Source organism: Triticum dicoccoides, chromosome 4B, assembly GCF_002162155.2.
Source record: "Triticum dicoccoides isolate Atlit2015 ecotype Zavitan chromosome 4B, WEW_v2.0, whole genome shotgun sequence".
Taxonomy (NCBI): Eukaryota; Viridiplantae; Streptophyta; class Magnoliopsida; order Poales; family Poaceae; genus Triticum; species Triticum dicoccoides.
Genome location: NC_041387.1, coordinates 670416831 through 670440803, shown reverse-complemented (window position 1 = coordinate 670440803; position 23973 = coordinate 670416831).

The window sequence follows — 23973 nt, the reverse complement described above, 5'->3', positions numbered from 1 at the left end:
AAGGTAATTCTTTTTGCCACTTAAGGGGAGATATCTACGAGTCACGGTTCCGAAGGTGTCTCGTTGTGGTTTCATGGCAACTCAACTCCTCGCTACGTTGACAATCGATTACCACCTTCTTAAGCGTGAAATTGTTGTCTACCTAGTGCACCTTCGTCATCCGTCTCTTTCCACCCCTCTTGATGTGTAACTCGTGTCTCAACCCGAGAGATGGTCCTATGTCTCATTCCGTGAGTTGTTCGATCTTCGAGAAGATCGACCCTTCTAGAGTCTCCTTCTTCCCTCCATGTCATGTTGACAGGATTTCGCAGAGCAAGACTTCAAGACAATGATGGTGAATGAATCAACGTTCAACTGAAGTGCACCCTGGATCGTGAAGATTGTGCTAGTTTGCGTTCCCCCTTCACCTTACCCTACACTTGAATCTCGGGACGAGATTTTTGTTTAGTGGGGGTGAGTTGTCACAGCCCTAGAATATTGTTTGTAAATAGTTGCATCTTCATCCAGGCATCATATTTAAATTTCTGAAACTTGAACTGAGGAATTTTGGAAGCCTCAAAAACTCTAAATAAAGAGGGGCAAGAAACCCTAAAATTGCAATCAGTAAATCCAAAATGCCCTAGAAATAGCTCTGACAATTTTGGCAAGAGTTATAAATCAAACCAAAATTTTGGGACATTTCTAAGGAATTATTGGGCTCTGATTTTAAATCAATATTTTATTTGAATTTGGAGTTATATTCATAATATATAATGAATATATTTTCAAATGACCTGAGATATTTTTGTTATGTGTGGAGAAGTCCATTAAGTGACTTAAAAATATCCAGGGGAGTTTTGGCACTGTTTTCAAATTCTGTTTGAATTAAAATTCAGTGCCAATTAAATAAAACAGGACAGAAATAGGAAAAACAAAGAGAGGGAGAGAAGGCCACCTGGGCCACTTACCTGGCGCCACTTACCTGGCCCAGCTCCATCTGGCCGGCCCAGCCCACCTCCTCCCCCTTGTCATCTTCCTCCTCTGCCAGGAGGACGAACAGAGGCGAGGCGTGGCGCGCGCCCGAGAGGCCTCGGCCACCTCCTGCTTCCCCCTGGCCACCTCCTGCTTCCTCCTCGACGCCCGGAGACGCCACACACCTCCCTGCCTCTCTTCCTCACTCTCCCGCGTCTCCATCCTCTCCCCGGAACACTCCCCCCCTCCTCTGTTCTCCTCACCTAGCGGAGCCGTCCGCCGCTTGCTGCTGCCGCGGCCACCGCCTTCCCCTCACCGCTCTGACGTGCCCGAGAGCCCCACCTTCGCCTTCTACGCCTCCTCGACGAGCCAAGCAACCGGGGACGCGCCGTATCGCCGCCATCGACATCATCTTCAACCTCGGGCACCGCCGATCTCCGTCGCCGATATGTCGTCCACAACCCGTCCCCGAGCCCAACGAGACCGCCGACGAACTCGCTGTGAGCTCCACTCCGTTTCCCCTCCTTCGTTTTGCTCGTTTCCGTGCCGTAGCACCCCCGCCCACATTCCCGAGCACCGCCGTCCGCCATGGCCGCGTAGCTCTCCTGACCTGAGCCCCTCTGCTCGAACCCGTGGCACCAGCGCGCTTCTGGTGGCCCGCGGATGCCGTCTGGACCATCAGCTTCTCCCCTAGCGCGCCGCAGCCCCAACCCCGCACATGGCCGAACTCCGGCCGCCGCCAGGAGCCCGTTTCCGGCGAACCCCGGCCTCCCTGTGCCCAGCTGCATGCGCCACTAGATGCGCGGGAGCACGGGCTCCCTCTTGGTGCCCTCAGCGCGACCAGCCGCGGGCTGTAGCGCCATCCCGAGAAACTCCGGCGAGGTCCCGCCGTCGCCATGGTCGCCGGCGTCACTAGCCGACGTGGCCGCGTGATTAGCACTAATCACGGCCAGATAACCTCCCCAGAGCCGCTGACATATGGGCCCCACGCCCTTATTTAATCCTTATCTTTTTCTGTTAAGTTTTAATCTAACCACCATGGGCCCACACGTCAGCTTTGACCAAGCTGACGTGGCTGTTGACCTGGTCCCACCTGTCATTGTCACTAACCAGCACTAGTCACTGACCAGTGGGCCCCACTGGTCAGGTTTGACCTGGGGTGCCCAGTTGACTCTGCTGACGTCACAGTGACGTGGGGCTGAAGCAATAAGTATTTTCTGGATTTAAAAATATTCAGGAAATTCCAGAAAATAGCTAAAACTTCAATAAATCATAGAAATTCAACCGTAACTCCAAATTAAATAAATTATATATGAAAAATTATCAGAAAAATTCAAGGAATCCATCTGTACCATTTTCATGCATGTTAGAACAACTTATCACTACTGTTTAGGACAAATGAATTAAATGGCATTTGAATAATCACATATGGAGTTTGAATTTGAATTTTGTATTCAAACCAACTTCATTTAATCTGTTGCTAGTTGCATTAGCTCAAAACACATTCATATTGCCATGTCATAGCATGCATCATTTTGTGCATTGCATTGATTGTGTTCTTCTTTGTTGCCGGTATCTGTTCCCTCCCGGTAGACGATGTTCCGACGTTGTGATCGTTGACACTGATGAAGACTCAATGTTATCTTCAGAAGTGCCAGGCAAGCAAAACCCCCTTGTTCATTCCAATACAATCCTACTCTCTCGCTCCTGCTCTCTTTTACTGCATTAGGACAACACCGATTCATCTGTTACTTGCTGCGGTAGCTGAACCCCTTTGTCCTTTGCATGACCTGTCATTGCCACAGTAAATAGATGAAACCCACTAGCATGAGTAGGAGTTGTTTGAGCCCTGATGTGCCTACTCATTCATGTTTGTTTGTCATGCCTGCTATTGCTTAGAGTTGAGTCAGGTCTGATTCATCGGGGATGAATCAGAGGCGTGTGAACCTGTCCTACTGTGTGTGAGCTAAGTGTGTGAACACGATTTGGTAAAGGTAGCGGTGAGAGGCCATGTAGGAGTACATGGTGGGTTGTCTCATTGCAGCCGTCCTCAGGAACTGAGTTCTGTGTTTGTGATCCATGATTCAGCTACTACCACGCATTGGGCCCGAAACCAATGGACCCTCTCGGCTTCTTGATCACCCTTGTCCTCTGTCCAGGAGTTGCAAGTAGTTTCTGGTGTTTGCAGTATGCTGGAGGCCGTGGGCAGCGCTGACCGTAGGGGTGGGCTGTGATGCGGTAGGCACGTGGCATGGTGTACCGGGCGCTCGTTTGGTGTCTCGGGAACCCTGTTCACATCGTTTGGGGCTGTGAGCGAAACTCCGGCCGGATCTCCTCATGGATGGAACCCGAATAGGCGATAAACCTGGACTAGAGACTTAGGTGATTAGGTAGGTCGTGGCCGACACCCACGTTGGGCTTCCGCTTGAAGGTTGCCGAGTACATGTCGTGTAAACGGCGGTAAGTGGTGAGAGCGTGTGTGAAGAAGTACACCCCTGCAGGGTTAACCTAATCTATTCGAATAGCCGCGTCCGCGGAAAAGGACTTCTGGGTTGCTTATATCAGTTCATAGACAAGTGAAAGTGGATACTCTGAAATACGCAAGATAAGCGTGAGTGCTATGGATGGCGTTCTCGTAGGGAGACGGGAGCGGATCCATAGTGGTGTATTGATATGGTGAATATGTGGACTCGTGTGCGCCACCTCAAAAAAGTTACTCGCAGTCGTAGTTCAGGATAGCCACCGAGTCAAAGCTGGCTTGCTGCAGTTAAACCCCACCATCCCTTTGTTGATAATGATGCATATGTAGATAGTTCTGATGTAAGTCTTGCTGGGTACATTTGTACTCACGTTTGCCTATTTTATGTTTTTGCAGAGAGACTTCAGTCTCACTAGTATTTCCGCGTGGTCTTCGACGTTTAGCTTGTTACCTCAGCTACGATCTTGTGCCTCGGCAGGATTTGGTAGATAGTCAGGCTTCTCAGCCTTTTTCATTTATAGATGTCTGTACTCAGACATGATAGCTTCCGCTTGTGCTTGATTTGTATGCTCTGAATGTTGGGTCATGAGATCCATGTTTGTAATATCTCGCTCCTCGGAGCCTATTGAATAGATTACTTGAGTCATAGAGTCATGTTGTGATGCCATGTTGTATTTGCACATATCGAGCATATTGTGTGTATGTTATTGAAATGCTTGGTATGTGTGGGATCTGACCATCTAGTTGTTTATCTTTAGTAGCCTCTCTTACGGGGAAATGTCTCCTAGTGTCTCCACCGAGCCATGGTAGCTTGCTACTGCTCTGGAACACTTAGGCTGGCCGGCATGTGTCCTTCTTCGTTCCTGTGTCTGTCCCTTCAGGGAAATGTCACGCGGTGAATACCGGAGTCCTGTTAGCCCGCTACAGCCCGGTTCACCGGAGTCCTGCTAGCCCAGTGCTACAGCCTGGATTCACTCGCTGATGACCGACACGTTCGATGCTGGGTCATGGATGCCTGTCCCTGTAAGTCTGTGCCGCTTTGGGTTTACGACTAGCCATGTTAGCCCGGGCTCCTTATCATATGGATGCTAGCGACACTGTCATATACGTGTGCCAAAAGGCGCAAACGGTCCCGGGCAAAGGTAAGGCGACACCCGTGGGAATACCGTGCGTGAGGCCGCAAAGTGATATGAGGTGTTACATGCTAGATCGATGTGGCATTGAGTCGGGGTCCTGACATCTAAACAGTAGGGTTAAGTTTCTCTAACATGCATGAAAATGCCATAAACAGATTCTTTGGATTTTTCTAATAATTTTTCATATATAATTTGTTTGATTTGGAGCTACGGTTGATTTACTATGATTTTTAGAAGTTTGCAACAATTTCTGAAATTTCTATATAAAAATAAATCCAGAAATTAGTTATTGCGTCAGCAGTGCGTCAGTAGTGACGTCAGGGGGTCAACGGGGGCGTCCAGGTCAACCTGACCAGTGGGTCCCGCTTGTCAGTAGCTAATTAGACTAACTAATTTTGATTAAACCTAAACTAGGTTAATTAGCAGAGGGCCCACCTAGTCAACTAAGTTAGCGGGGTCAAACCCGCCGGTCAACGGGTCAAAGCCTACCGGCGTTTAGCCGCCGGCGAGGCCAGACGCGGCGACGTGTTGCGGGTTTCGCCTACAGAGCGCCGTTTGGTGCGCGAAGCTCAGTTACGGGATGCGGATGCTCGTCCGCATCCAACCGTGGTGGTGGCGCGGCCGGGGAGTGGCCGGAGTGGCACCGGCGACGAGCTTTGGCGGCGGCAGTAGCTCGGCAATCTCGGGGTGGCGCTACAAACCGCGGCTGGGCGTGCTGAGGGCATCTACGTGGAGCTGGAACTCTCCCGCATCCACTCGTGGCAGCGGCTAGAGCTGGGGTGGCTGGAGTTCACCGGAGTGGAGCCCGCGGCGGCTGCCGGATTTCGGGGTTGGTGCGGGTTAGTGCTACGTGTGCAAATGAGTGAGGTGAAGAGCTAGCGGAGCGCTACGTGATGCGGGGAGCAAGTTAGGCACGCCAGGGTGACCAAATGGTCACCGGAGCTACGCCGACGACGAGCTCAAGCGGCGGCGTGCTACGGCCAGCTACGAATCAACGGCTACGGAGAGTGGCAAGCCACGGGGTTAGGGGCAAAGCATGCGAGAGCTCACGGTGGGTCGGATGAGGTAGACGACGAGCTCGGGGAGGCGGAGACGGCGGTGAATCGGCGCGTGCGGCTTCCGGCGACCGAGGAGGAAGAAGATGAGGTAGCCGTCGATGCAGGCCGTCCCAGCGCTCGGGGCTAGGGTGGGGCAAAGCGGAGGACGATGGCAGAGACCGTGGACGGCGTGGGGAGGCGAGGGGAGCATGGTGACCATGGCAAACGGCGTCGGCGACGGCGATCTCCGCTCGGGTGTGAGAAACAGAAGAGGGGGAGAGCGTTCGGGGAAGAGAGGAAGGGTCCAGGGCATCCAGGCGTTGCGCTGGCGTCGTCTAGGCGCGACGAGGGGGAGCCAGGTAGGCTAGGAGGGAGGAGGTGGCCGGGGCGCGTGTGTGCGCGCGTCGGCCACACGCGCGTCCTCCTGGCAGAGGAGGAAGGCGACCGGGGAGTTGGCGGTGGTGGGCTGGGCTGTACAGAGTTGGGCCAGCACAGGAGCTGGGCCGGTTGGTGGGCGCCAGGTAAGTTTCTGCTTCTTCTTCTATTTATATTTGTTTCTCTTATCTATTTTTCTTCCTCTGTTTTGATTTAGTTTAGCAACTAAATCATTTTAATAAATTCTGTAGGTTATTATATGGCTTGCTAAAATATATACAAAGCCACTCACAAACTTCTAGAATTATTGGAGTCATATTTAATATATATTAAATATAAATCCAAAGCAAATAGTTATTGGATTAATTCAAATGGCCAAAATAAATATTTCTGTGACTCCAAAAATATTGGTTTGAATTTTACCTCTTACCAATATTTCTAAAGAATAACAGGAACATTTTCTTGGACTCATTTGAGAAGATTTAAATGTTGGTTATTTTTAGAGGTTTTCTGAGGCTTTTGAAAATTCCTCAATTCAAGTTTCATTTGAATTTAAACATGATGCACACATGAAGCTAGCCTAGGTCAGACCAGAATTAGGGATGTGACATTTGAGTACTTGTACGTCGCAATCGACAAGTTCACAAATTGGCCTGAGGTGGAAGCAGTGAGGAAGGTGACATCGCAGTCAGCCATCAAGTTCTTCAAGGGGCTAGTTTGCCGTTTTGGTGTACCCAACAGGGTCATCACCAACAATGGCACACAGTTCACAAGCCACGCCTTCATGCAGTACATCGAGGATCTCGGCAGCAAGGTCTATTTTGCTTCTGTGGCACACCCACGAAGCAACGGCCAAGCAAAGAGAGCAAATGCTGAAGTTCTACAAGACTTAAGAACGGAGACTTTTGACAAGCTGCGCAAGAGTGGAACGCGCTGGATTGATGAGTTGCTGGTGGTTCTTTGGTCGATCAGAACGATGCCAAATCGAGCCACCGGCCAGACACCCTTTGCCCTGGTCTACAGGGTAGAGGCAGTTCTCCCCACTGAACTCATATACGGGTCACCTAGAGTGCTCTCTTATGATGAGCTTGAGCAAGAGCAATTGCGACAAGATGACGTGATGCTCCTTGAGGAAGATCGTCTTCGGGCGGCTATGAGAGCAGCATGCTACCAGCAAGCCTTGCGCCGCTACCATAGCCGCAAGGTTCATGCCCGAAGCTTTGAGGAAGGCGACCTTGTTCTTCGGCGCGCTCAATCGGCCAAGAATTCCAACAAGTTGACGCCAAAGTGGGAAGGCCCTTATCGGGTAATACGAGTCACCAGGCCCGGTGCAGTCCGCCTGGAGACCAAAGATGCCATCCCAGTGAGCAACTCCTGGAACATCGAGCATCTTCGCAAGTTTTACCCATAAGGCGCGGCTTGCCCCCCCCCCCCCGGCAAGCCACCTTTTGTACGAGCCTTGCCGGCAAGGCATGTAACCCTTTGTACAAAGCCAGGCGTAGACCCTGAGCATAAAATAAATGAAGCGCTGGTGCCCTAAGTTATAGCATGCATGCTAGATCGAGTCTCTCCCTTGGTTAGGGTTGATAGTGCTTAGCAGCGGCTAACCCCTAGCATAGAGGTTGAGTCTGCGTCTCTTTGTTCTTTTTTCGTCCTTTTTGGTTCACAGGATACATGAGCATCTCCGCTGAGCCATATGGAATAAGAAGAACAAGCTGGAGCTCCGGCCCCGGCAAGCCAAGTTTGCCGATCCGACCCCGGCGAGCCAATGTTGCCGGGGGGAAGGGGATCTCAGACTCAGATAAGTTTTCGTCCCCTGTCTTGCATTTTCGTATGAAACTAGGGGCGCTCGTCTTGTTTCTAGGCGATGGTGCTCCCTATTTCCTGTACCAAAGAAATTATTTCTTAGGGTAGAATCTGGTTGTAGCTGCGGCACCAAGGAAATGGGCGTAGGGCCTGACCCTATCACATCACTGCCTTCGCCAGAAAACGTGAGTGCAGCTGAATGAAGTAGGGGAGTGACAAGGCCTATTGCCGGGTGACTTTGTTTATATAGAATATAACAAGGACTCGTTCCTTGGTATGGGCGTGGCTCATACGCAAAGGACCCGGCAAGCACCCTTTTTCATTAATACGTCCCATACAAGTACAAGTCATACGGAATGTAAACATAAGCAAGGGGATTACAAGTTTTAAATGCAACTAAGGCCCGTGGGCTTACAAGTTAAAAAAAGATAAGATGCCCATAATCCCTTTCTTGTCCCTCTCCTCAGGAAGTAGAACAAGATAGAAGGGGGGACAAGGGAACCGCCTAGGCGAGGTACGAGCAGCAGACGACACCAAGAGAACATCCCGGCGGCCGTCCAGGAGAGGGCTGGTGATAATGTTGTCGGATAAGAGCTGGAAGATGAGGCAGCGGGGCGTCAATACGCTATGAAGGCGTCAGTGCCAGCGTACTCTGACTTGACGGCCCGCCACCCGCCTTCTTCGCCTTCTCCAGCCTCCCTATGACAGCCGCCCAGGGAGGCGAACCCGAGAAGTTCAAGGAGCTGGCCCCACCGGGAGAGGGGGCCAGATGCAAATGTTGCAGCTACCGGTGCCAGGGACGATGGGTCTGGCACCTAGTCAGACCCGTCATCCTCCCGTTTGGCGCCCTCGTCGTCGCTGTCGCTGTCTTCCTCGTCACTCCCAGTCGTGGAAGAATCTTCGTCGTCGGAGGAGCTTTCCACGCAGCACTTTAGGTGAGTGCCGAGGTCTCCAAAGACATTGACGGAGAGTAGACCGCTCTCCATCAGCTTGAAGTAGAGAATGAGCCCCGGCATCAGGCTGTGGATGCGAGCGAAGGTCTTCCATCCGCGGTGGAGATACATGACATGAGGGGCCGTGAAGTCGACATCAACCCGCGTGACGCTATTCCCGCAGCCCCTCATGTGCAACATCAACGCCTGCGGCGGGTCGAGCTCCATCTCTCGAGCAAATGGGGTGGGGAGACGAAGACGGCGATGCACTGTCCGGTGCGGCCTGATGAAGAACTCGCGGGGCTGATCCCCGACGTGGCCTTCCATCGGGGGAGGGATTGCTGGTGGAGGCGAGGCTGATGCACCGCCCCGTCCTCCTCTCCCCCGAGCGCCACGGCAGCCTCGCCCTCGCCCCCTCCCCCCTTCCCCTTGCGGGTGGCCCACCGCCGCGAGATCTTGGGAAGGGGGCGCATTGGCGGGCGACGACTCTCGATACCACCTTCGAGGCACCTCTCATCATGGCAAAAGAGGAAAAGAAGCCAAGAAGAGAAGAAGTAGATGGCGGGAGGTTGAGGAGAGCCGCCCCTCCCCCTCCCCTCCTTATAAAGGGGCGGGGTCGGGGTCCTGCCGCCCCTCTCAACCAATCCGGCCCATTAAAGTGGCAGCAGGCGGGCCAATCGACCACCCTCCGCACCGAATTGAAGGTGCGTGGGCATCAACCCACGCATGCATGCCTTCCCATATTCCATACGCCAGTCACCCACCCCGCGCCGTGCATGCGGCATATGTGGTGCGAGGGGCGGGCGGAATGGGAGACGTGGGGCGACGGCCCTGCGGTTTCATAAGGACACGTAGGCCGTCCCTTCACTATCTCACCGCGGGATGACGCAAGCATGCTTCCGTCACCCCCGCAGACGATCCCCACGTCACGCATTCAACACGGGTCGTGGGGAAGCGCATCGGTAAAAACCGCCCCGCCTGCCCGCACACCGTTTTGGGCCTAGCCCAACAACGCGCCGCGCTTATGTGTGGCCCAGGCCCGGGGGCTCCTATCGGTGTACTAAAGCAGGGGCACTACTTTGTACCCCTTACTAAGTGCACGGGCAGTCAGAGTCGCGCCCACACCACACTAAGAAGGGCAGAGGGAGGAGTTAAAGCCCGCAGAACGGTCAGAGCAACGCCAAGACCAGAAGGCCAAGAGGGCAAGGTGGTTCTCCCTGGCAGGACCCTTGCCGGGGCAGCCTCCGCAGCTCCGGTAGGAGCCTTGCTAGGGCAACTTGCCCAGTCCCGCGCCAGCGAAGCGCGCCACCCTTGAGCCTCAAGGGATCCAATACCACCAACCAAACACGTTGGGACCAAGGCTCGGGAGGCGCCCCCTGTGATGGCGTGCAGATCTTTTTGAAGACAAGGATCACACAGAGTCAGGTGAGGATTAGAAGATGATGAGCCTTGGTAGAATCCTTACCATGGAAATCCACAAGACCCCCGACAAGACCCTTGTCGGGGACAACCACAACACCATGGAAAGACCATTGGTGGGGCCCCAGCAAGGCCCTTGCCGAGGACATCCGCGGGGCCACAGCCAGGCCCACGCCCGCCAAGTTTTCACCACCGCTTCCATGCAGCTGCCAGCCCGCCAGCTAGGCAGGCGCCTGCATGTCAACAGGAGGCCTCAGGGCCAACTCGGCGATGCCTACGTGGTGGCATGAAGATCTTCGTGAAGACCTTTCCACCATGCCACCTCAGCTGCCTGCCAGCTTACATGGCACCATGCGCCCCGCTGGCCTGGACGCGTGTCGGAGCAGGGTGGAGCGGCGACGGACGGGACGGGGGTTAAACTAAGTCCCCGATAATGTGAGGGACACCTAAGGGGGAGAATTAAATGCGTCTTGTCCCGTAATGGCTAGCGATAAGCTTAGCCACAGTACCCCAATGCCACCTTCTGTGTGCCACTGTGGCGATCCCCTTGACTATAAAAGGAGGCTTGAGGCCTCCAGGAGAACGATTCGGACCCTAGGACAAGTTAAACTCATGGTAGCTAGATCAAGAATTCCAAGAGCACTCAGATATACACTAAAGCAGGACTAGGGTGTTACGATTCCTCGCGGCCCGAACCTGGGTAAATGACCCGTGTGCTTGTGCTGATTGCTGGTCCTGCTCTTCTCATGACCCTGCGTCCCGCAACCGCGGGAGGGATTCTTGTGATCCCATAGGTGTCGTTTCCATCGACAATGAGGATCTCCTGCTGATGTACATATTGTTTGCAAGAAGGACCCATGAGCATGAAGGTACATTTCCTATATTAACACCATTTGCTCTTATGCATATAGCCAAGATACATGTAACTCATTGCTTGCTCTGTCATGATTATGCACTCACATGATCTTATGTTCCATATTTACATGATTACACACATGTAGGGGGCGCCTATGCATGTTACATGTCCTTCCAAAGCTTTACTTGCCTTTCTCTATATCTTTATCTAAAGCTTTGATGTATGTTGTCATCAATTACCAAAAAGGGGGAGATTGAAAGCACAAGTGCTCCTTGGGTGGTTTTGGTAATTAATGTCAACATATCTCTTGTTAGACTAATACTTTTATCTATTATATTTCAAATTAGTCCAAACAGTGGAGTGCCATGGACAAGAGGATGTGGAACCCCTTCAAGATGCTAAGGACAAAGGATTGGCTCAAGCCCAAAGCTCAGGACTCTACATTTTCTATTTTAGTGATCCAAGATCACATTGAGTCCATAGGAAAGCCAATACTATTAAAAGGGGATGAGGTGTTGCTAAATGGCTTGCTTGCTCAAAGTACTTAGTGATATGCTCCAAAGCCCTCAACCACTTTCACATATCCACATATATCCCAAACCAAAAGTCAAAGTCGGCCCCACCGATTTGATCTATTTGGTGCCACCGAGTTCGGTTGACATAGCCACTGCCAGAAACCCTAATCAATTCGGTCTCACCAATGGGATCTCGGTCCTACCGAGATGGGCTTGCAAACCCTCTATTACTTATTGCAATAATTTCGGTCTCATCGAGATATGCAATCGGTCCCACCGAGTTTTCCTGACCAACTTCCTGTTTCGCTTATTACCAAAATCGGTTAAACCGAGTTTGTGTAATTGGTCAAACCGAGATAAGGTTCTACCCTAACCCTTGCACATCAGTCTTACCAAGTTGATCATATCGGTCCCACCTAAATGCCTAATGACCACATGATGAACTAAATCAGTCCGACCGAGTTTTCTGATTCGGTCCCATCGAGTTTGGTAAATTGTGTATAACGGTTAGATTTTGTGTGGAGGCTATATATACCCATCCACCCTCTCTTCATTCATGGAGAAAGCCATCAGAACATGCTTACACTTCCAGCATTCATTATCTGAGAGAGAACCACCTACTCATGTGTTGAGGCCAAGATATTCCAATCCTACCATATGAATCTTGATCTCTAGCCTTCCCCAAGTTGCTTTCCACTCAAATCATCTTTCCAACAAATCCAATCCTATGAGAGAGAGTTGAGTGTTGGGGAGACTATCATTTGAAGCACAAGAGCAAGGAGTTCATCATCAACACACCATCTATTACCTTTTGGAGAGTGTTGTCTCCTAGATTGGTTAGGTGTCACTTAGGAGCCTCCGACAAGATTGTGGAGTTGAACCAAGGAGTTTGTACGGGCCAGGAGATCGCCTACTTTGTGAGTATCTACCCTAGTGAGCAAGTCCTTCGTGGGCGATGGCCATGGTGGGATAGACAAGGTTACTTATTCATGGACCCTTCATGGGTGGAGCCCTCCATGGACTCGTGCAGTCATTACCCTTCGTGGGTTGAAGTCTCCATCAGCGTGGATGCACGATAGCACCAACTATTGGAACCACGCCAAAAATCTCCATGTCTCCAATTGCATTTGCACACTCCAATCCCATCCCTTTAATTTCTTGCAAGTTGCATGCTTTACTTTCCGCTGCTCATATACTCTTGAATTGAAATGTCTTTGCTTGAAATTGTGCAAATCTATCACCTCAACTTGAAAAACTTAAAAACTGCCAACTTTATTTGTTGAGGGTCTAATGACCCCCCCTCTAGACACCTCTTCTCGATCCTTCCAATTGCACAAAATCACTCTTTAACCTTGGTAGGATTTCCGGACCGATTACCTTCTAAGAGATTGCATGGAGGAATGCACATAGCTTCACAATGGCTAACCAAATGTTTTCCGGTAGAAGCCCCCTGAATGCAACCGGAGGCAATTACTTCATAATCACGTGGTATTCATGAGACTTTAGATTCTGGAAATTTTTCTCTGTCGTATTTATTATTCCCTTTATATTGGACGAGAAGCCAGACGAGACCTTCATACTGAGCAGGCGTTCAAAGAAGATTTCATCCTCTTCTTTGGTAAGAGCGTAGCTGACAGGAGCTTCATACTGCTTTGGATGCATGCCGTCTTTTTTGTGCACATGTTGCTGGTCCTCTCGTGCCTCCGGTGTATCTTTTGTCTTCCCAAACATGCCCAAGAAGCCTAGCAGGTTCACGCAAAGATTCTTCGTCATGTGCATCATGTCAATTGCATAGTGGACCTTTAGGTCTTTCCAATAGGGTAGGTCCCAAAATATAGATTTCTTCTTCCACATGGGTGTGCGTCCCTCAGCGTCATTCGGGATAGATAGTCCGTCGGGACCCTTTCCAAAGATTAATTGTAAATCATTCACCATATCAAGTATGTGATCACCAGTATGGACGGCGGGCTTCTTCCGATGATCTGCTTCACCTTTGAAATGCTTGCCTTCTTTCGACATTAATGGTTGGTTGGAAGAAATCGACGATGTCCCAAGTACACATTCTTCCTTCATTCGTCCAAATATATACTTCCGTTGTCATCTAAACAGTGTGTTCTTGCGTGGTATCCCTTGTTTGTCTGTCTTGAAAGGTTACTAAGAGGAGGCCAATCATGGATGGTTACAAACAGCAACGCATGTAGGTCAAATTCCTGCTGGTTGGGCTCATCCCACACACGTACACCTTTCACTACAAAAAAATACACTTCCATGATGATACATGTTTTTCACAGTAGGTCGCGTTTTCTGTCATGCATGTACATCCATGACGATTTTATGACAGAATCAAGATAGTCATACCTGTGCTATTGTAGAAGTGTTCCATGACATTACCAAAATTATCATCACGGAAGTGTCCACTTCCATGAAGATAAATCCTGCGTCAAAGAAGTGCTTTCGTCAAGGGTGACCGACAAGTGGCATCCACCGTAATGGAACGTCGTTAAGCTATTGGGTCCGGTTTTGGATTCGATAACCCGTTAACAGCCTCGACCAATGGGAAATTTCCACGTGTAAAATTCTGATTGGCCGGAGGAAACACGTGTTGCCTCACCTTTGGGACACATGTCATCCACTCATTGGACAGGAGCCGCCTATAATACGTCGACACATGGCACGGCCCAACAGAGTCCCATTTCGATGAAAAGGCCAGGCCTGTCAAAATAAGCAGGCCGACCCATTAGCAGTAGTCAGGCCCATTTACAAGTACGACCCATACAAGTTACACAGAATCGGCCCATCAAAGGCCCATTCTAGATTGTACAATTTCCAGCCTATCGTCGGTTTAATCTCGTTAATGGCCCACTACATTTTTGGGTCCAATTTGCGGCCTGAGCTTCTTTCAGCCTGTTAGCAGCCCATCGTCAGTTCCAGCCCGTTAACAGCCCGAACCTCTTTTGGCCTTTTCTCGGCCCATTCTGCAGTTGGGACAATTCTAGCCTGCTGTGACTTTAGGCCTGTCCTCGGCCCATTCGGTAAATGGGCCAACTCTTAGACCATTTTTTCCCTCGGCCTATTACCGGCCCGCACAACAGTTGGTCCTTTGACTTTAGGTCCATTAGGGGCCCACATTCCGCAGGGCATCATTTCAGCCCAACACGACTTTCGGCATGTTAAAAGCCTAGTTTGAAAATTGGGCCTCCTCTGGCCCATAACACTTTCGGCCTCTTACTAGCCCGTAAAGTAAAAGGGCCGAGACAAAATTGACATTTCTTTTGGCCTGCTAAAGGCCTGCGAGCCATTTCCATTTATATGGCCCTACCGAGCTTTAGGCCTGTTGACGGCCTCCTAAGAGCCGTTGTTACTGTGGGCCACATCATTTGGGATCCACTTAATATTATTTTGGCCAACCCAATTAAGGTCCGCTTTCACTACACATGTTTGTTCGTTTCTATGGCGTCCAGGAAATGTTTGGACGTGTTGGCCCCCGTTTCAATGATATAGCATATTCAAGAAATATCCTACTCTATACTATTGCCTCTGAAAAACATACACTATACAATAATAGGACTAAGGCATAGAAACGTAGAATAATCCTACACAATACAATAAAGAAATTACAGCCGAATATACCCACTGGGCATTATAGGTTGGCACCAGTGATAATAAAGCATACACAAACAGCAAATTACATACAGTGGACAAATAAAGCTCATACATCATGGACATGCATCAACAGAACTTACCATTTGAACGATAATCTCTTCAGAAAATAGGATTGGCCGGATTCAGATAGCGCAAATTTCAGTCTGCAAAATCTCCAATTCCTTCGTGGTTACCTTAGTGTCTTGTTTCATTTTTGACTCCTGCATCTAATACCTGCATGTCCAGTCTCAACTTGTTGATTGTACATTGAGAATCATGTACACATTGTCTTGCCACCTCTAGTTGATGCTCGAGAAAATTAGCACATTCCGATTCCAATCCATGATCATTCGGTAACGGCCATGCCGCACTACTCACAAATCTTTGTGTTGATGTCACTTCATCTTGAAATGTTTTTATAAGTACACATGACCAGGGCAAAAATATAGTTAAAACAGTGAAGCGAGCAAGATAGACTATTTTGTACATGGCAAAACAGGACTAACAATAATGTTACACGTCATGAAGCATAAGCAGGTGATATTTAAAAATTATAAAAAAGTAGTCTGTGCAGCCTGCATACAGAAATCTCTCTTAGCTCACTAGAGGAGCATGATGTTTGGGCCCAATCCAAAAACGGACAAGTTACAAATTTAGACAGCACGTTGCGTATAAGTAATCAAGCAGTTGTCCATTCTGTAGCTCAATTAAAGTATTAGGGAGAATAATGAACAGCAGAGGGATTCATACAAACCTACTACAACAAGAAAAACTATGCAATCATTAGCCTAGTATAAACTAGATTGTGAGCCTCATGCAATAATAGTTGGTTAATAGACTTCAAAGCTACAGGCACACTTCGGGTGAGTAATTAAATGGTAAGGCCTTAATTATGTCAACTAATAGTTATACAAGTACCCAACATCAGACATCATTGCTTGGGAATCTCATTACCTGAGGACAAATAAAGCAATTGAAACGAGCAAATTAACTATGCCTGAAACAAACAAGGAATTGAACTGTTGAGTTGGATACAATGACTTACCTTAACTGGTTGAAGAGGCTCAGCGCAGCTCCTACTTCTCTTGCAAGGCTCCTTCCTAACATCTTGTACTTGTAAATCTTCAAACTTATCTTCATTGCACCCCCTCTGCAAGGTGACACAAACTAGTCATTCGTCTCCTTGGAAGATAAATATGCATACTTTCCAGTCTGTGAACAACACAAAAGGATGAGATTATAACAAAACAACACCACATCATGAAACATGCCACATCTCTTGCACTTGCATACAATGAAATGAGCATTTACTATGTCTGCACTATGTAAAACCTAGGAATACCTTCGAGATGGATCTCCAGGTACTCTTAGAGAGCCTACTTTAGTGTATAGCCAAACCTTTATGTCACCTACGTGTTAGACAAGGCCCCACTACAGCAGCCCTTAGTGTTTAAATCGTTGACAAGCTATGTTAGAGTGTTAGGTCAGGAACAACAAGTAATCAAAGCAAACAGTCCTAGTATGGCTGGCTAATGCAAACAATCAACTGAACAGATGTGTGAGCAAATGTTACATATCAAGAAAAGAAGCAAAGAAGGAGGCTTAAAGACCATCACTTAACTGACCAGATTTAAGGGGCATTTAAACATCATGTGCAATGTATGAACTAACATAAACATTGCATATTCCAGATTCTACAATGGAATGCACATGTATTAGGTTATGCCATGTATGATGATGCCTAAATGTACACTATTGTAAGTGCATCTAGTGCCCCTTAGTGATTTTGGTGTATTGAAGACTTATAGGTTAAGGGCCTAATGCGTTTGTGAGTGTACACAGGTCTATAAGTCTATGAGGAGTTTGATATTTATAGAGAAAGTTGACCCCTAAAAATGAAGTTCTTCAACTGAAGACTTTGATATTCTGAAGACTTTCTGAAGACTTTGAAAGTGAAGAAATTGGTGTGACCTTAAAGACTTGGTATTCATTTGTGGAACATGAAGCGTGAAGACTTTTGTTTTCGTAGTTTCATTTTCTCCTTCTTGAGTCATAGGAAACACCGTACTGTTAAAGGGGGTCGAGGAAATACTAAGGAAAACTTTCCATGTGATGCTCAACTCAAAATCCTACACCTACCAATCCCTTCGAGTGAAGCCTTTGGAAATCTCATACAGTTCAGTCACTTTCTTCAGTGACAGAGACGAAGTTCTTCTGGTCGCTGATGAATTTGTTCTGACTGAGGAGTTAGGAATTCGCTAGTGCAAATTACCTACACAGTGAGGAACATGATAGCCCTGAGGAATTTGAGAGTCAAATTTCCGACCGTTGCTGTGCTGCGCGCCAGCTGTCCCAAAATATCTTATCCACCTAACGGTCATATCATTGAGGGGCATTTATGTCTTATCATGTCGGGCTGCTCCCTAAGCTATAAATAGCCGCCCCCTACAACCACTAGCTGGTTGGCTGCTCCGAGAGAACTTGACACTTGTCATTTGAGAGCAACCCATCCTCCGAGGACTTTGAGCGAAAATCATCCAGTGAGGAAAATCCCAAACCCAAACACCTACAAACCCCAAAGTGATTGAGCATTACTGAAGAAATTGATCCTGCGTGGATCCGACGCTTGTTACCTTTGAAGACTGTGCTTCTTCCAGACGGTTAGGCGTCAAGGTCTAGAGCATCCAAGAGGAATTGTGGATCGCCGAGTGACCAAGTCTGTGAAGGTTTGGAAGTCGCCTGAAGACTTACCACGAGTGATTGGACGAGGTCTGCGTGACCTTAGTTCAAGGAGAATACGGTGAGGACTGGGTGTCCTGAGCTGCGTGTTCAGAGACTGGGTGTCCGGGACTGTGTGTCCTCGAGTTTAAATACTCAGCCGCTCCAACCAGACGTACAACTGAGACAGCAGTTGGAACTGGTCTACCAAATCATTGTCTTCACCAACCTACTGGTTCTATTTCCTCAACCCTTTCATTTCCTCATTACTGTGTTGAGTGTTTGTTCATATCTGTGTTTGAAGACTTTGACTGAAGACTTTCTCAATTTCCTCAGTTCAATTTCTTCAGTCCGTATGTCTTCATCTTGTGTTATCCTGTGATTACGCTTTCTGTACTCTGTGCTAGTCTTCATTTCATCATGATGACCATGCTTGTATTCTGTCATGCTTACTTCTGAGTACTTATTCCACTGCTAATAGTTCTTCGCTAAGGAATTTCCTCACCGGCAAATTCCTCAGTGAAGAATTCATAAAAATCGCCTATTCAGCCCCCTCTAGTCGACATAACGCACTTTCAATTGGTATCAGAGCAAGGTACTCCCTTGTTCTGTGTGATTTTGGTTTAACCGCTTGGAGTTTTAGTTATGTCGACCGCAGGTATGATCAAGGTATCGGCTGGGTGTCCTACCTTTGATGGGACGGACTACCCCTACTGGAAAAACAAGATGCGAATGCATCTCGAGGCAATTGACAACGATCTCTGGTATGTTGTGGAAAATGGTGTTCCCTCTGTTTCACCCTCACTGAACGCTACCGATGTGAAGATATTCAAGCAACTCGATTCTCAAGCGAAGAATATCATATGTGGCTATCTGAGTAAAGGACAGTATGGAAGAGTGAGTGCTTTGGAAACTGCTAAGCTTATCTGGGATAGGCTGTCCAAAGTGAATGAAGGAGTCTCAACTCAGCGTGACTATCGAGTTGATGTTCTTCGGAATCTCTTCAACCGCTTCAAAAGACTCGACAATGAAAATGTCCAACAAACCTTTGATCGCCTCACTGACATCTCAAATGAGCTTCAAGCCCTCGGTGCCACTGACATCACTGACCATGAGGTAGTGAAGAAACTGTTGAGATCACTTGATTCCTCATTTGATACTCTTGGTCTGATGATACAAGAACGGGCTGACTACAAGTCTCTTGATCCTGCCGATATCCTCGAAAGGCTAAATACTCACGAGTTCCAGCTTGCTGAAAAGAGAGATCTCTATGGTTCGAGCTATGGCAAACCACGTGCCCTGAAGGCCAAGGTTGTGTCTGAGTCTGAATGTGAGGACTCTGGTAGTAGCCTTGGTGATCCTGAAGAATTGAGCCAGGAGCTAGCACTGCTCGTGAAGAAATTCCAGAAGTTCTCAAGACGTGGTCGCTTTGGAAAATCCTCAAGAAGCAGTGATTCCTCATCAAGTGACTATAAGAGAAGGCTGTGCCACAAATGCAAGAAACCTGGTCATTATATTCAAGATTGTCCTCAGTGGGAAAAGGAATTGAAGAAGAAGAAATACAAGGATTACAGTTCTGATGTTGCGAAGAAGAAGAAGAAATCGTCAAAATCTTCGCCATCAAAATCCTCGAAGTCTTCATCTCACAAGAAGAGCAGCTCCAAGAAGGCTCGGGCATTCATTCGCAAGGAAATGGACTCTGAAGCTGAATCTGAGGAAAATGAGGAAGAGGAGGCGTCTGAAGAATCTGAATCTGGTGTGGCGAGTCTGGCCTTCGCTATTGCTTTCGTTAGCAAGTCCATCTTCAACATTGAAGAAACTGACCCCACTGACAAGCCTGATGAAGATAATGATGACTATGCTCCCACCTATTGCTTCATGGCAAAAGGTGCAAAGGTACTCAAATACACCTCCTTTGAATCTAGTGAAAATGAATCTGATGAGAATCTCAAGCCCAGCTACTCTGAACTTGCAAAATTGCTATAAAACAACAAAGGGCTTTTGAAAAGGTTCAAAACATGCTAGACAAAAGTGATGTTATGTTGGGTGAAGAAATGGATCGCACTAAAGCCCTGACTGAAAATCTTCAGAGACTTCAGTCTAGGTTTGATAACCTTCAAAGTCATCATAACACTCTCTTATCTGGTCATGAGAAACTTTCTTATGAATTTCTTCAAAGAAAGCAAGATCTTGAGAAGCTAAGAGTGAGTTATGAAGATCTTCAGAAGGAGCGCGATTCATTACTTGCTCAACAAATCAGCACTTCTCAGGAAGAATTTGTTCCTCCATGCTTAAAGTGCATTGAACGTGAATCTGCTAATTCTTCACCTGAATGTTCAAATGCTTCAACTGTTACAAATTCTTCACCTGCCTCTGCTATCACTAATTCCTCATCTGAGGACATTGCTAGTATCACTGACGATGCAGGGCTGAAGGAATTGTACACGACAGGCATGTACAAAAGCCTCAAAGGGCATCAGATTCTTTGTGATGTGCTCAAAAAGCAAATCATCAACAGAAACCCTAGGAAAGAGGGTATTGCCTTTGAGAGGAAACTTAATGCTGATGGAACATATTGGAAGCCTGAGCAGTACCGCAAAACCTCATGGGTTGCTGCAAAGGGACCTCCAGTTGATCCATCCAAGTTATCTGGCTTTACATGTGAATCTCCTCATTCTTCTGATGAGTCATTTGACTCCATCTATAAACTGTTCAAAATTCAGAATGGTGAAGTATTTGCTAGATATGTTGGGACTAACTGCAGGAACGGTTCCCCTATGAAGAAAATCTGGGTTCCCAAAAGTTATGTTGAAAGTCTTCAGGAGAATGTCCTCATGACACCACCTGTGAAGAATAGGAACCCCAGAACAAACTCTTCATATGGACATACTTCTTCATATGGATCCAAGTCCTCATATGGACCAAATTCCTCACGTGGATCAAATTCCTCAAATGGATCAAAGTCCTCATATGACTATCATCGTGCTAACAACACTGTTTCGCAGGGTAGAGCTAAGGGCTACGAATATGCACATTATTCTTCAAATCATTATGTTCATAAGTCCTCGAAGAATTTCTCTGCTTATTCATATGCTTACCCTAACCCCTCTTATGTGAAACGAAATGGTTTGGCTTCTATGCCACCATTCTCGTATGGTGCTCGCAGAGTGATGAACTCTTTGCCACCCCTTCAGATGTGGGTGGTGAAGAAAAAGAACTAATCTCTTATGCAGGGTCAGGTCTCCAAACGTGCCTTAACGTTTGAAGAATTTGCTGGGGACCTGACAAAATTGCCTGAAAGGACGCAGGCTAACCATGATGAAATGAACTTTCATTTCACACGTCCTCATACTGCTATATCTGTTTACCGCTTGATGAAATTCATCTGATGAACTTAATATCATATTCTTCACTGATGAAGCATATGAGATTGTAAGTTACACTAATTCATCTGCAGGATGATCAACCCAAAACCACTGAATCGGTCCTCGATAGTGGATGTACAAATCACATGACTGGTGACAAGAATCTTTTGATGGATGCTCCCTTATCACCGTCACATCTGAAGCATATCATCTTTGCTGACAAAGGCAAAAGTCAGGTATTGGGTCTTGGTAAGGTTGCGATCTCTAAGGATAAACACATGGACAAAGTCATGCTTGTTGAGTCCTTAGGATACAACCTCATGTCAGTCTCAATGCTTTGTGATCTTGATATGGTTGTTGTCTTTGTCAAGTATCGCTGTGTTGTGATTATGGAAGCTGACAATTCCAAAGTCTTCGAAGGCTTTAGGAGAGGAGATTTGTATATTGTTGATTTCTCTACAGGACCACAACCAGCCGTGTGTCTACTTGCAAAAGCTTCAGAAGGCTGGCTATGGCATCGATGACTTGGTCACGCAGGCATGAGGAATTTGCACACGCTTGCGAAGAAGAAGCATGTAATTGGCATTGAGAATGTCAAATTCCTCAAGGATCACTTATGCGGAGCCTGTGAAGCTAGAAATATGACCAAGGCCAAGCATCCAGCGAAGACTATCATGACCACTACTCGTCCATTCGAATTGCTTCACATGGACCTCTTCGGACCTAATCATTACTCAGTAGTCTCTAATGCTGCATCTCTATATGGTTTTGTCATTGTTGATGATTACTCTCGATATACATGGGTACACATTGTTACTTACAAACATGAAGTGCAGGAAGTCTTCAAACGATTTTCCTCGAGGGCTTCAACCAACTTTGGTGTGAAGATCAAGCACATCAGAAGTGACAATGGAACTGAGTTCAAGAATTCCGGTCTTGATGACTATCTTGATGAACTTGGTATTACTCATTAGTTATCTGCTCCTTATACTCCTCAGCAAAATGGCGTCGTGGGCGCAAGAACAGAACTCTTGTTGAGATGGCTCGCACTATGCTTGATGAATACAAATCGCCTCATCGTTTTTGGATTGATGCAATTGATACAGCGTGCCACATCATCAACAGAGTATATCTTCACAAATTCTTCAAGAAGACGGCCTATGAACTCCTCACTGACAAGAAACCCAATGTGAGTTATTTCAAAGTCTTCGGTGCTAAATGTTGGATTAGAGATCCTCACCACAATTCTAAATTTGCACCGAAAGCACATGAAGGTTTTATGCTTGGTTACGGAAAGGACTCGCACACCTACAGAGTCTTCAACATCGCTCTTCACAAGATTGTTGAAACTGTAGATGTGCGGTTCGATGAAACTAATGGCTCGCAAAGAGAGCACCTACCTTCTGTGATAGATGAACCAACACCTGAGGATTCTATCAAATTCAAGGCAACTGAGGATGTCATTCCTACTGAAGAATTTGCTCAAGAATTCATTCAAGTACGCGAAGAACGTCGAGCTGACGCACCTGAAGATAATGCTGAAGACAATGGTGCTGAGGAGAATGATCAAATACCTCGACGACAACCAGCTCATCCTCGCGTTGCAAAAGAAGTACAAGTTGACAAGATCATCGATGACATTGAAGCGCCAGGTCCTCTCACACGCTCAAAAGCTTCACATTTATCTAACTTTTGTGGGCACTATGCTTTTGTCTCTATCACAGAGCCCACTAAGGTAGATGAAGAATTTTTGGAGCCGGAGTGGATTCAGGCTATGCAAGAAGAATTACATCAGTTCGAGCTCAACAATATCTGGGAACTGGTCAAACGTCCAGATCCTCGCAAGCATAATATCATTGGCACAAAGTGGATCTACCGCAACAAGCAAGATGAAAATGGCCTTGTGGTAAGGAATAAGGCATGACTGGTAGGTCAAGGCTACACACAGGTTGAAGGAATTGATTTCGATGAAACTTTTGCACCTGTTGCTAGACTTGAGGCTATTCGCATATTACTTGCTTATGCTAATCATCATGATATCATCTTATATGAAATGGATGTGAAAAGTGCATTCCTCAATGGTAAGCTCGAGGAAGAAGTATATGTTGCTCAACCCCCAGGTTTTGAAGATCCAAAGAATCCTGACAAAGTCTTCAGACTTAATAAGGCCCTCTATGGCCTTAAGCAAGCCCCTCGGGCATGGTATGATACATTGAAGGAATTGTTCGTGAAGAATGGCTTCACACCCGGTTCACTCAACCCTACTCTCTTTACTAAATCTTATGATGGTGAACTGTTTGTGTGCCAAATATATGTTGATGATATTATCTTTGGCTGTACTGACCAACGTTATAGTGATGAATTTTCCTATATGATGAGTGAAGAATATCAAATGTCTATGATGGGAGAGTTGAAATTCTTCTTAGGTCTTCAAATTCGTCAACAGCACAATGGCATATTCATATCTCAGGAGAAATACCTCAAAGATGTACTGAGGAAATTCGGCATGCAAGATTGCAAAGGCGTCAAAATTCCTATGCCCACAAAAAGCCATCTATGCACTGATGAAAATGGTATTGACTTCGATCACAAGGTATACCGCTCCATGATTGGTTTTTTATTGTACTTATGTGCATCTAGGCCAGATATAATGCTTAGTGTTTGCATGTGTGCCCGATTTCAAGCTGCACCGAAGGAATCACACCATAAGGCTGGGAAGCATATTCTTCGATATCTAGCTCA